Below are 14868 nucleotides of genomic sequence, written 5' to 3'. Positions count from 1 at the left end.
CACTACCGAAAATCTGACGCGCTTCATGCTCCACACCGTCCAATCAGCGAACAGATCGCATGTCCGCTGACATCACGCAAGCCGATTGGCCAATCAGGACACTGTCCGCGGAGCGAACAGGGAAGTGTGTCCGCGGACCGAACACAGATATCACAAATTTTTTTTACCTACTTTTTGGTCATTTTAAAAAAAACTACGAATCCTCACCAAACTTTGAAAACAAATTCAGAGTGACACAAATACTTTTTTTTGCAAAGTTTGGTGAGGATTCGTCCAGGGAGAGCGAAGTTATAAGCCGCCCAAACACCAACTTAACCATAACTACATTGCCACTACCGTGGCCATGTAATATATATATATATATATATGTGTGTGGGGTTGATTGACTAAGCTAAAAATGTTGTTCAAGTAATACTAAATGTACTAAGCTCAAAAAAATAGTGTAAGCAGACCTCAATCCATTATCGTAACTTTATTATTTTAGCTTAGTAAATCAACCCAAATTGTATTTTAAATTGATTGGACAAAATACAATTTAGTTTTACTTTTGTTAAATTTGATAATTTTACTTTTCAATGTTTTTATATATTTTTATAATAATTTATACCTACAATATTTATGATGATGTATATGTTCTTTTTTTCCTCAAAATTGGTTGAATTGTTTTGTCATCTTCTCTTAATGGTGATGTTAATGTTAATGTTTCACCTATAAAAAGGACACATGTTATGCTAGTAAACCAGGTGTGCGTTAATCACAATGTAATAATAGTAGCATTAGTACAATTATTAAAATAAAATATGTAACATGTAAAATGTCAAAATCAATGAGTCACATATTAAAATATTAGGTTTGAATTATTGTACTTTGCAGTTTAAGCATACAGTTTTCCAAGCTGTACATGGGAGCATTTTTTTATTTGCATGTTGATGATATTATACATACTGTTTAACATACACACATGTTGATGCTGTTACTACAATTTTAGAAATTTAACAAGAGATCAAAGGAAAGTAGATTACAGGTTTAGCATAGTTTAGGCATGCTTATGATGTTATACATACTATTGACCTATACAGCTGGATGTAACACATACTGCATGGCTACACACCTGTTGAGGGTGTGAAGTGTAACACATGTACATAGTGCTACCAACATTACACTAAGCGTACATGCTTAATTATTTAAGGAATAATATTTCATGTAACATCATATATATATTCATACACATATGATGTGAAACAGATTGTTTTTATGCTGTACATTGTATTTTTTCAGCTGTACATTATGTTTATTGTGGGTAATTATTTGTATTTGTACATTGATGACATTATACATACTGTTTAGCATACACACATGTTGATGAAGTTATTAAAATATCATGAATGTAATAAGAGTTGAAAGGAAAGCAGACATTATACAAGTTTAACATTATTTATGTGTGCTGATGATGCTATACTTAATGTTTGGCCTTTACACCTGGATGTTGCATGTTCAGTTTGACCTATATACTTGTTGAAGGTATAAAGTATATCAGATGTATGCATGCAGTGCTCCAAAATTACACCAAACATGCATGATTAATTATTGAATGTATATTTCTTCATGCACCATTATGTATACATGAAAACACTTATGATGTGAAGCATATAGTATACAAGCTGTAGATTGTGTATTATGCTACATTTGCTCTTTAGCATACACACTTGTACATTCTAATTGTAAGGATACTTTTCAAATGAATATTCTTATGATGTGAAACATATAGGTTATAGTGCTATGAATATATCCAAGTGTCTACATTGTCATTTATTTGTATGTAGCATTACCAAAATAACTGAATGTAGCATACACATTTATTGGAGCTATTCAGTGAATAGAGTGTATGCATTATTAGAACAAATAAATAGTATACCACTGTTTAAAGTTGTATTTATTGTTGCAATTGATTATTAAATAAGTAACTAAAAGGATTGGTTTTATTTTTTACAATGTTCACATTTCAACAATAGTATATTTACTGATAAATGCCGATTTTATAGACATTACTTTTCGCACCTGGCTCTGTTGAAGGCTCTAGAGGAGTGGTTTTGGTTGACATTTTCAAATTTGCTGCAATTACATTGTAATCCATGATGTATTTCAAAGTATGAATTTTGAAAATTAGATGTTTAACAACCAGTGGCTATATTTATCAAAAAATGATACAACTTTGTAAAGGGTATTTACTTTGCATCCACAGTGCTCGCTGTCTTAACTTGAAGTGTTTCATCGTGTATTAGGTGTGGTTGGAAAAGTTCCATGTTTAGGGGTGGTGTAAAGTAAAAATGGTGCAAGAATTTGTTGTAAAATAAGAGCTTTGGCTTGGTTCTGTATGGTGATTGGTTAGTGTATATTACGCTTGTGCAGTTGGCAATTAATTGGATGTGCCCTTTTTAAATGAAAAAGTGTTTTTTTGGTAAATAAGTTCATGTTGCATTTTTTTTAAAATGGCGCACCAGGTACGTTTATTTGGAAATGTGGTGTGTATGTTTTATGTGTACTTTTAAATATTTTAGCGTATATGAAGTTGTTAAAGTTTTGCATTAAAATAATTTTACACATATGCCATATAAGCTTGTTTAGCATTATGCATCCAGGTCAATTCAATCGCACGAGTAAAAGTACAGGTTCAGCGTTATTACAGCATACTTACATGCAATACATATTGTACTTTAGGCATGCATGCACGTTTGGTGTGTTACATGGAATGCATTTTTTTTAGTTTACATTTTGCATTGTTGTGTATATTTTCATTCACATATGTTTCATTACAAAGGCACTTTTTTGGATACTTTTTGTACTTTACGCTTTGATTTCTTTACTTATTTGTATTTATGCATACATTTGTCTAGGTACTTTTCAACATGTTTATGGTGATAAAAGTGCTTCTTTTTAAATCTAGGAAAAAGTATGTTAATCATTGCAGATCCTGTTCTTTTTTGGCTGAAACATTATGTTTGTTGACTATTTCACCATTTGCAAATGCTATTTTCTTTTTAATTGTATGTTATGTTAGGTGGTATTTGTCTAGGTACTGATGACATTTGCATGGCCTAGAAGCGCTGTGAGGATGTACACCTTTCAGAAGCCCGTAGTCTGTGTTGAGAGTAAAGAAAGGAGTGTTTAAATGTGTGTTTGCATTATAGAATTATAGCCAGATAGAAGGTAGGTAGAGAATGGCTAGGGGTCTGCTTGGGACTCAGCTGTATTCTATGATATGATATGATATGATATATATGATATGGTATGATATGATATGGCATTGATAACGGGCCTATATAAAAGTGTTACAAGGAGTGACGAGGCAAGGGAGGGGGAACAGAAAGAGGACAGAGACAACAATCTTACAAGGCCAGGTGACATTGAGATCATGCATGTGCAGGGGAAGGGGTAAAGGGGAAGGGGAAAAGTGTGGGAGCTGGGGAGGGTGCAGTGCCGTATGTGCGATTGACAGTAAAACATGAATAATTAGATAAATAGAATAAATAAAAGCAATAGGTAAATGTGCAGCCAGCTGGTGGCAAGTGCAAGGGTAAGTAGAGACATCAGGTGTCAAGTGCTGGTAGGGGACTGTAGGGATACAGAATACAGTACCCAAGTGTGGGTTTTGCAAGAGAGGCAGTGCAGGGGTGCAACTGGCGGGGGAGGAGAACTGGGCCCGAAATCAGAGGGTGGCCAGGTAACCAGTGCAGTTTCAGCCAGTAGTTCAGCAAGGGAGAGGAGGCGAGAAATCAGAAGCAAAGAGGAAGGTTTTGAGGTGCTTCTGGAACCGGAGATGGTTCTCCTCAAGTTTCAGGTAGGCAGGGAGGTTGTTCCAGAGGAAGGTCCTAGCCGAAGAAAGAGATCTACCACCAACTCATTGCTTAGAGAAGTAACTGACCCTAATGGAGTTGGAGGTGTATGAGTGAAGAGCTTGAGAAGGAAGATATTTAGGAAGAGAGAGTTGAAGGTATTGAGGCCCCAGGCCCCAGAAGGCCTTGTGGACGATGCAGATGGTTTTAAAATTAACCCTCAGAACCAGTGGTAGCCAGTGCAGAGATTCCGATCCATGGGCTTGAGGCCAAGGACAAGTCTCTCAGTCCTGTTCAGGATAATTTGCAGGGGGCGGAGAGTAGAAGCAGGCAGATTTTGAAAGAAGCTGTTGCAGTAGTCCAGCCTAGAGAGAACCAGATCTCTGGAAACAGTGAGCTTCTGGGGGAAGGAGAGGAATGGAAGAATACCTCTGAGGAGGTGCAGCTGGTAGTGTGACTTCTTCGACACATCAAAGAAGGAGGAGAGAAAGAGAGTGTTGAATGGAAGATGTCCCAGAGGTTTTATGCTACGCTATGGGTCGTAGTGCATGGGATCGAGGGTGACGTATGTTTAAGGCAAGGTATAGACAAATAAAATGTAAGCCAAAAGTGTGCAGCTATGTCAGCAGCTGGACTGAATTATTTTGAGGGACTCAGCTGTATTTTGTGGGACACAGGTAATGATAGTCCTGTGAAGGACTGAAGCATATTAGTTTAGATATGCAGAGCAAATCATGCTGACCCTGATCTGAGGTTTCGGTTAGGTCTGTAGCATGTGAATCTATGTTGCAGTTATTTCGGTCCTTTGTTTTAAAAGACTCAATGGGTGTTGCACATCGCCTAGAAGGAGGATCACCATCAAATTGGGAGCTAGTGAAGGACATGGAGGGCAGGGGATATGTGTTCTTTGGGCCCTAGGGTTAGGGGGAGCCTTGCAGCAGTGTTGTGTACTTGTTGGAGTTTTCTTAGCTACAATGCAGACCCATAGATATAGGGCATTAGCATGGTCCAGATGTAAAAGGATGATCGCTATGATTGCATAGACTCTGTGTGGGAAGGTAAGGTAATAAAAAATGAGGCAGAGGATGTGTATGTGTGGGTAACAGCATTTTACCACATAGTTGATGTGATGTGATAGGGTCAGGTCCTTGTCCATAATGCATCTGAGATTTATTGCTGTGTTGGAGGTAGGTCCAGGGAGGGTGACCAATGGGTGGGTTCAGGGAACAGGGCGGTCTTCCCACATAGTTAGATCTCAGTTTTGTCAACATTGGGTGAGAGATGTTTGGCCGCTATCCAGCGTTCAATATCTGAGGGGCAGGTTGCGAGATCGGGGCAATGGGAATGCAGGGCTGTACAGGATTTTGAAGGTGATTAGTGTGTCTTCTGCATAATTGTAGCATGATAGACTGTGGGATCGAAAGATGGTTAAAGAGGAGTGGTGAGAGAGAGGACGTCCTGCAGCACTCTGTGGGCGACTGCGCAGGGAGCGATGAGAATAAAAACATGTGTACTGTTTGATATCTGTTGGAGAGGAAGGAGGATATCCAATTCAGAGCTGATCTGTGAGTAATGAGTTAACAATCAATCTTGCAAGATTTATTTTATCACTCAGGGGGGCAGGAGTCCCCAGGGGATCCTGAGGACCGACTGAGTCATATTAGCTTTAGAAATTCTTTTCGGTAGAGAGATGAGAAGGTAGAGAAGAGTGGGAGGAGGGAGGGCGATTCTGATGTTGTGGGACTGGTGGGGTGGGGGGTATAGAGCAATTACATTTTAGAGAGGATGGAATTGTGTCTTTCTTGGGGTATGTTGCAGAAGTGGTCTGAGCGGGAGTCACATATGGATTGGGTGTGGCTGGGAGTGTTGGTGGTGCAGGCAGGGGCATTGAATTCAGAGATGTACTTGAAGAGTTCCCTTGATGGGTGCAGGGCTTTGGAGAATCTGTTCCAATCATAGGTTTTTCTGTGCTTTGCATATTTCTGCACAATAAATCTTAAACTGGGAGGCACAGTCCATTTTGCTGTATGTTGTAATGTGCGTGCAGTGGGGGTAAGTGCATATGTTGTGTCTGTTGATTATTATGTAGGCTGCATATTTTTGCTTGAATTATGCATTTATTTGATTTACTTTATGTCAGAATGTGTATGCGGTGGGGTGAGAACGTATGTTGTGTGTGGTCATCATAATGATGGCTACATATTGTGTGTGTTTATTGCAATGTTTGATGCATATTGTTGTTGCTTGAATTATTTATTTGCTTGCTTGAGTGTATTTCTGTAATCTGCACACAGTGGGGGGGGCTGCGTATGCTGTGAATGGTTATGGCTGCTGTGTGTATGGGTGGCATGGTTGCCGATAGTGTGGTTTGCATGTAATTTTAAGTTATTTTGTTTTTTTTTGCAGAAAAATGTGGTTGTCATTGTGCATGCATCATATGTAGATACATTTTCAATAGTTAATATCTCGAAATTGGCAAAGTCGATTTTCATGTGTTTTTGTAGTGCATCAATTCCAGCTACAATCCAGGCACTTGTAAAAAATATTTTGTTTTTATATGGGGAAAACACAATTTTAGAAGCTGTTGGAAACACAGTGAAACTAAACATGTGTTAATCTATGAAGCCAGTGATGTAGAAATCTCAAATGTTGCATGTGCCAGCAGGCGGCTGACTTGGAATATTACTCTGGAATATTTTCAGATTGTTTCATGTAAGCGTTCAATAGTTATTAAGAAAAGTAATTTTCTGAAACAGCATAGTGACTTCCTCTTAACGTTACCTATGACTTGCACTAGCAGGAAGGCATAATATATATGTTCTTCTGTTTTGTTTGTCTCTGGTCTATGTCCCATTGTTTTTTCACAATCTCATTAAGTGGCTCACCACTTCTTCCCATTTGTACACTATTATTAAAGCATCCTTTGCGGGAATACTTTGCCACCTATAAATGTGTAATTGCAAGTCATATATGATTGAAATTGAAACACCTGTTCTTCAAATAAATACAAATAAAACGTGAACCTGGCTCGGCAGCAAAGGGTTTTTGTACAAGGATAAACAGTCGTGGGGAACTTCTACATTTATTTGGATAGACCATCATGAGGCAAGAGGTGAATGGTAGGGTCTAGTACAGCGCCCTCTAAGCCAAAGCTCCTCAGCACAGGACATTCAGTCTGGACAACAAAGGATGTCAGATTTTTTTTTTTCTGCAGGAAGGCTCTGGGATGTTACAGAAGCATCCAAACCTTGCTGGATAAAAATAACAACTGCATCCCAAATAATGCACAGGTAATGTCACGGACTCTTCAGAAATGAACTGCCGATGGTCAGGGATATCTGTGCGAAGTCAACGAATCGATGCAATGTGCTTTCAGGGACGCATAGAGCAATATGAAATCTCTTTAAAATATCTTTTAAAAAACAAAACGTGCTGTGCCTTAGAACCCACCGTGATTAATTAAATCAATAACTCTTGCTTATTTACTTCCCAAATAGCATCAAGGACAAAACATTGCAAATGTTGAATCAATTGCATTTAACAAGATGGACCTCCTTTCAGTTTAGAACTTAAATCCATGTGTGTTCATTTATATACTGCATCTTAAGCTCATATCGTTGCTGTTTACCATTTTTTGTTATCCACATTGGCAAGAATAGTGTATATTTTTTGCACATTTGTATAATTAAAAAAAAAATCCTTTTGAAGAGTCAGCATGTTTAGAATAGGAAATGGGAGTAGCAGTAAATGTTAGCAAATCAGGATTGTTTCCCATTATGGAATGATACAAATATAGATCTGTAAAGCACCATGTGGGTGCATTACAGATAGGCAAGATTTCTAGGTATGGGCACAGGTATTGAACATTTGTGTGCAGCTTTCAAACAATAATTTGCATAACACATTTTTTGATTGACGACATAAAAACACGTAACCGCAAAAGTGGTCACAGTTCCTTTGCAACCTCTTTGGTTCGGTAGTGCAACAGGTGTATGGAATATGTGAGGTGCCTGCGCAGTGCATTTCAAGCATTGGGGCGGCTCTACTATTGCCAGAGTGTTTGGCCAGGGCCAGAGCTGGAATCTCGTCCCTGGGCAAGCTGGATGCACATTAGGCATTGCAGGTGGCACGCCTCAAAAATGATCATGAGCCAAGTTGCAGCCAGTTCACGTCTTGCACATAGCTGTAATTCCTAGTGCCCTCCTTGCCTGGGATCGCACGCTTCCATCCCAAATAATGTGTTGCCGTTGTCGCCTAGAGAGGGCGGCAGCAATACGGTTCCACCTGCTGATGCAGAAAACAGGCCCGTTGCAATCAGACTCATGGGGATCAGTGGTGTTCTTCCTTGCCATTGACCGAGTCCGCAATACGTTGTGCTTGTTGAGATCTGCTGAGACCATGGGGGAAGCCACCAAATCTTAGCCACTGCTAGTGGCATGTCTTTGCATTCAAAGTGGTGCTGGTGAATCACAGCTATCAGCAATGTTGTCATTGCAAAGCCTCTTTGGAATTAGGCGTGGTGGGGGGAAGGGGGGATGCGAAGGACCCCATTTCCCCATCCATTTGAGAGGAACATTCATAAGACCATGTCGGCCTGAAACAGACATTCACAAGCTAAAATGCACATATAGAATAATACCCTGCAATGGCGAGAGTGAAAATAGAAGAACGAGTACTTACTCCTGGAACATTGCAGGATTGACTGCTTCAAAACCAACACAGGCTTTCATACTCCCCTTACAAGTCAGGAATCTTTACAGTTCCTGAAAATGCAGAAGAGGTGGCCAAGAACCATTGCCCTGCTAATTTCTACAAGGAGCCGAAATGAAAATGACTTGTCATTTCAACCCCTAGTAGATGGTTTATTTTCAGAATCAAAGTGGGAGTCATGGCGAAAGGTGCTTTTTATTTATTGTTTTCCAGCACATCCTTTTTATAACACTGGGAGCGAGATGTATCTACCTACCAATCAGTTATGCATGCAGAATCTTGTAGAGTGCTTCTGGTTATCAGCAGCGAATTGTATTAGTTCCGTGCTAGATGTCTGCAACCTATGTATGTGTTTTCCTCCATCACTATTGATAGAATAGTTGTAGTCATATACCTGAAAGTGTTGCAGCAACAAACCCATTGTTGCACTCGAACACATTATGCGTCAGGCCTATTTAAGCATCCCAAATCCAACACTGTTTTGTGCTTTTGTCCATGTACCAAAACAAGTGGTAGAGTGCTAGGCTTTTTTTTTTATTAAACTCAAACAGATCACGATGGTTAGAAATGGATGATTTGTTCTTTCAAGATTGCCACAATAGCTGAAGTTATCCATGACCTGTTAGTTTGTCGATGCAATATTTTGCAGATTTTTGAGTCTCTTATTTACAGGGTAATTCATGGAATTAATGTGCACTGAAAACGGGAACGCAAGTCTGAAAATCGCAGCACACGCGTGCGAAAGCTGCGCAATCGCTCGTTTGGCGATCCATGGAAGGCACTGTGCGTGGCTTACCTGTGACCTGCGTTGAATCTGCATGTGGCGCACACGTCATTGCAACATCCCGAAGGCTGTGCGTGAGACGGCCAGTGAAGGTGCACACCGCCCAGCTCACACACCTAAAAAGGCAGCGGAACACGCGGAATGGGGAACAACATGCGAAAATGTGGGCGTTACAGGGGAAGTATTGTTGCCAAATCCTTGCAACGCCTACACGTGTGCTACCAACACATATTCATGGAATTGAACAGGGTAAACCCGCGCGCCACAAAAGACGCGCTAAGCCGGAAACACATACGTCAGGCGAAAGCTGGCGTAAGCGGCCTCGCGCAGCATAAAACAGAAAACAACAAACAAGCTCATACCTCTACGATGAATGTACCGTTCCTCGCAGCAGTGGTTGTGGGACACCGCAGGAGGAGGAGGATAGCCAGGACCCGCTTTCTTTTACTCAGGACTAGCCTTTTTGGGATGCCTTATTACCAGGTCTATTTCAGGTATAGGTTTCCACCCCATATAATCCTAGACCTAGATGCTGAGTGGGAGGATGACCTCACATCACCCACCCTGTGCTCCCAAGCACTGAGCCCCTTGAAAAAGATGCTCAATGTGCTGCATTTCTTGGCCACTGGGTCATTTCAGCGGACAAGTGCCATAGCTGGGGGCCTCTCACTGCCCACGCAGTCACGCTGCCTACACCAGGTGTTGCCGATCATGACTGCATGCCCCTCAGTCCGCAGGCACATATAAATGCCCAGAACACCCACAGAAAGGCCGGACGTGGTCCCGGACTTTTACGGGGTGGCACACTTCCCCAAAGTGCTTGGTGCCATTGATTGCACCCATGGGTCTCTACGTCCTCCTAGGGCGACTGAGCACATCTATCGCAACCGCAAGCACTGGCATTCCATCAACATGCAGGTGGTATGCGATGACAAGGGAATAATCACTTCTGTCTACGCAAAATATCCAAGGCCACCCATGATAGTTTCATATTCAGAATGTCACCCCTAAACTGGGACCTGCAAGCTGGGAGGCATTGTGACACATGGCTCATTGTTGAGTACAAATGCCTGTGCACATGCATGCATGTCACACATAGAGAAATGGCAAAACCCAACTAATCACAACCATTAAATCCTCCCCAGGGGACAGTGCCTACCCTGTGAGCGCCTATATGATGATGCCAATACGGAACCCCACCACACCACCCGAGGTAAGATACAACGCAGCCTATATGGCAACCCGGGGCATAGTGGAGCGCACATTCGGAGTGCTCAAGTCACGTTTCCGCTCCCTTGACCGTTCTGGTGGCCAGCTGCTATATGCACCCAAGTAGTGTGCAGGATCATTATGGCAGCATGTGTCCTGCACAACATTGCAACCCGGCGGGGCGTGCCGGTGGACATGGTGGTGCCCCCACATCCCCAACCACATGCACGGCCGCTGGACATGGGAGGCGAAAGGCCGTACCCAGCTTGTGGCAACATTTTCCACCTAAAATCCCACCCCTGTGGAGTGCATACAGGTCTGGAACATACCAGGTGACAATCAATAATGACAAAGGGACAGTCAACTGACAAAAAGAGAGAACGAGAGTGCACAGCTGTTGCTTTGATCAATGTCTAATAGTTTCACGTATTTGTTTTGTTTGTTAAAAGTTCATTAGTAGGGTGCAGCCCACTGATCAGTGCCACCGTGTAGGGCACTGTAAGTAAACTGAAGCAAAGAGACCAAGACTTTTAAGCCTTCGATGTGGGCCGCACACCCTTAATACCCACTTCGGGTTCAGCAGTTTTGTTAGATTTTGTCAATAAATTGTCATTCAAGTATAGTTATGCTAAGATCCTTTATTTCTCAAGTATCCCTTGGATTTCAGTTATCCAATTTTTTAGAAGTGCAGCTTCACCAATTAGGCTAATGCTGTGTCAGAGGCAAACAAATGTACAACCCTATGTGGCTAATGCATTTCGGAATGAAATTCTTCTTCAGAGCCAGGTTGTAAATGTCAACTAAATCATAAACACCAAGGAGACATTATATATTGAAATGTTCGAATCAATTATGCATAAAGACATTAATGAAACACATTTGATCCATATAATATGCACAGGGTGCCCACAGTTACAAACGCACAATTAACAAATATGGAGAAAACATAAGCAAAAAGTATCTCGTGAATATATGTTGTTATAGCATTTCTGTTATAGCAATTCTCAATTCTCAAGATCTGTGAACCATCTTATTTATCATGCCCAGTGCCAATGATGTCATTCGATATATACCTGAAAGTAATCGAGTTATCCCTCTATATTGTCATGTGTATTATCCGAGTTTGCTTACTGGCATAAACCCATGAAGTGTGCCCATTGTTGTTGTTAATATTCTCTTCCCTCATATAGTGTCATATAATTATTAGTGGAGTATTCTTGTACTTGTGGCAATATGCACCCTGTGTGGACCACTGACCTGTTTGCCATATTGACTCTCTGTGTGACGAGATACACTATCTCGTAATGCTCACTCTACAATAGGAGGTAAGATCGTGTTAACAGATCCCTATCAATTTAAACAGTATCGGCATAATGTTTTCTAAGCGATCGTTGATCGCCGTTCTGTTGCAGTCGCTTACCTTATTACAAGCGTATGATTGTTCCTTCTTGCGCGCCCGCTGCAAATGTTTGCTAAGGTCCTGAGCATTGCTTTATCAACACTAGGTACCAACATGGCCGCACATAGCTACGTGCATCAGCCATTTTGGTGGGGGCAACTTTATTCCTTCGTTTTTGTCGACGGCTCACAGAGTTGTAAACATAGTGCTGCTGTGTCTACGTACTCATGCCTAATGACTACATATTTGTGGTGACTGCAAGATAATGGGTCAGTTATGATCTTATTGTTTGGAAATCGCAGTGAGCGATTGCAAAACCTTTTCGGATGTATAACTGTTATTTTATACTTAAAGAATAATTATAAAATGCTGTTTGTACATATTCTTATAGTGTAGAAAACACATAACGCTGATACGGGCACTTTCGGATGCAAATATATGTTGCTTTCGCAATAAAATTTTGGATCTAGATGTTATTTAGAAGACAGATTGCTGTTATTTGTATATTTGTGATGTCGAGGTGTGGGTATCTTAAATATTTAGGAGGCAAGGTTACTGCTGAAATTCCCAGATCACGATGCTATTTAGGAGACAGAATGCTGTTATTTGTGTATTCTTGATGTCGATGTATGGGCATCTTAAACATTTAGGATACAAGATTACTGATTATTTTGCAAAAAAATGAATCAATAAACACTGTTTATGCACTTTCTTGTAAAGAACAATTAGGGTCACGTTATATCTCATTGTTATTAAAAAAAACAGTTAAGGTCCAATTCTTCATTTAGTCCTCTTGGGGATAGAGCCTCCAGTCGGTCTATCCAGTAGGCTTCTTTCTGTTGCCTTCTTTTTTCGATGTCAATATAGGAACCTTGTGCTTCAATAATTTCCAACACTTGAAACTTGATCTGTGCGATGTTGTGTTTCTTTTCGTTAAAGTGTCTTGCAACTGCTGAGTTTGCATTGTGGTTGCGTATGCATGATTTATGCTCGTTCATGCGAGTTTTTATTTTTCTGTTTCCCCTACATAGTATTGTCCGCATGGGCATCGTATGCAGTAAATGCAATTGTCTGTGTTACATCTGGTGTAACATTTAATTGTGATCTTCTCTCTGGTGTGCGGGTGGGGAACTAGTTCTCCTTTTATGATGTTATTGCAGTTGCTGCAGTTCAGACAAGGGAAGGTTCCTATTCTTTTGGGTTTGTTCTTCTTCATTGTTTTGTTTCTGGTATTGACTAGCAAATCTCTCAAGTTATTAGATCTCTGATAGGCAAAACTAGGGGCATCTGAAAAAATATTTTTCGTTCTTTCATCATTTTTCAGTATCGTCCAATGCTTGTTAATGCATCATTTAAGTTGCATACTCTGTGATGAGAATTTTGATACATATACAAGAGTTGGTGATTGTTTCTTGTCTTTAGGCATAAGTGTGCTTTCTCTTGTCTTTGCATCCACTTTTTGTTTAACTGTTTGTAAATCTTCATTAGGATATCCTCTTTCAGTTTTTCTCTCAGTTTTGCAAGCTCTTGTTCACATTCTTGGTGGTCACTGATAATCCTTTTTAAACGTAGCATCTGTCCATAGGGGAGATTCCTCAAGGTATTCTGTGGGTGAAAACACATGTGGTGCAATAAGTTATTTCTGTCAGTAGGTTTGGTAAAGAGAGAAGTTGTAATTTGGTTGTTGTGTACGTTTACTTTAATGTCCAAGTAATGTATACCAGGAGATCCAATTTCTGAAGTAAATTGTATCCGCGGATCTATATTGTTGATGTAAACCATACATTTGTCCAATGATTCTTTCGTTCCTCGCCAAATGCCAAAAATATCATCTATATATCGTACCCATTTAATTAGTTGACTTTTCCATTCGGGTTTCTGTAATATGTGTGTTGTTTCGAATCTGTACATGAATGCATTCGCGTACGCAGGTGCCATTGTTGCCCCCATAGTGGTTCCTGAGGTTTGTATGTAGAAGCCCTTTTTGTATTCAAAATAAGAGTTTATTGATATGAATGTGAGTAAAGTAAGGATGAATTATTTTACTGCTCCTATCTCTCCCTCTTGTAAAAGTAGCCACTCCACTGCTTCCTGCCCCAAATCATGAGGGATACTTGTATATAGGTTGGTTATATAGGTTGGTTACATCAATGGTAAAGAGGATATCTTGTTCTGTTAAGTGTATTTCTTCCAGAATGTTCAAAACATGAGTACTGTCTTTTACATTAGTAGGTGTTTTCTGTATCAAAGGCTGTAGAAAATAATCAATATAAGTTCCTAATGGTTGTAGGATGCCTCCTGTGGTGGCCACTATTGGTCTTCCAGGTGGGTTGTTGAGGCTTTTATGGATTTTTGGTAGGGGGTAAAAATGAGTGGTCTTAGGATTCAGATTAAGTAAATATGCCTTAGTTTTCTTCGTTATCATTTCTCTTTTTTCTGCTTTATCAAGAAGTTCTTCCAAGTTTGTTCGTGTTTCTTCGATTGAGTTGTAGTCAATTTTAGAGTAAACGTTGGCATTGTCGAGTTGTCTTTTGCATTTCTTCTCGTAATCTTCTGAGTTTTGTAGTACTAAGGCTCCTCCTTTGTCTGCCGGTCTTATAGTTATTGCGTCATTTGAATATAAGTTCTGAATTATAGACATCTCTCCTCTTCTTAAATTTCTATTTTTTGATGTACTGTACTTAATTTTCTTGAGGTCTGTTATGACCATCTTTTCAAAGATGTCTATTGCGAGAACATTAATAGGAGGTGAAAAAAAGGTGCTTTTAGGTTTAAACTCCACCAAGTCTGGTGGTGTCTGCATAGACTCTGTATTTTCCATTTCTGAGAAGAAAACTTTCAATGTCAACTTTCTAGTGAGTTTATGTAACTCAATCTTGGTATTGAATAGATTAGTATTGTAGGTCGGAACAAATTTCAAGCCTTTTTGTAGA

Source organism: Ambystoma mexicanum, chromosome 6q (genome assembly GCF_040938575.1).
Source record: "Ambystoma mexicanum isolate Mex_15411 chromosome 6q, UKY_AmexF1_1, whole genome shotgun sequence".
In the NCBI taxonomy this organism is placed as follows: domain Eukaryota; kingdom Metazoa; phylum Chordata; class Amphibia; order Caudata; family Ambystomatidae; genus Ambystoma; species Ambystoma mexicanum.
The sequence above is the reverse complement of the archived record's forward strand: the minus strand, read 5'-3'. Positions refer to the sequence as shown.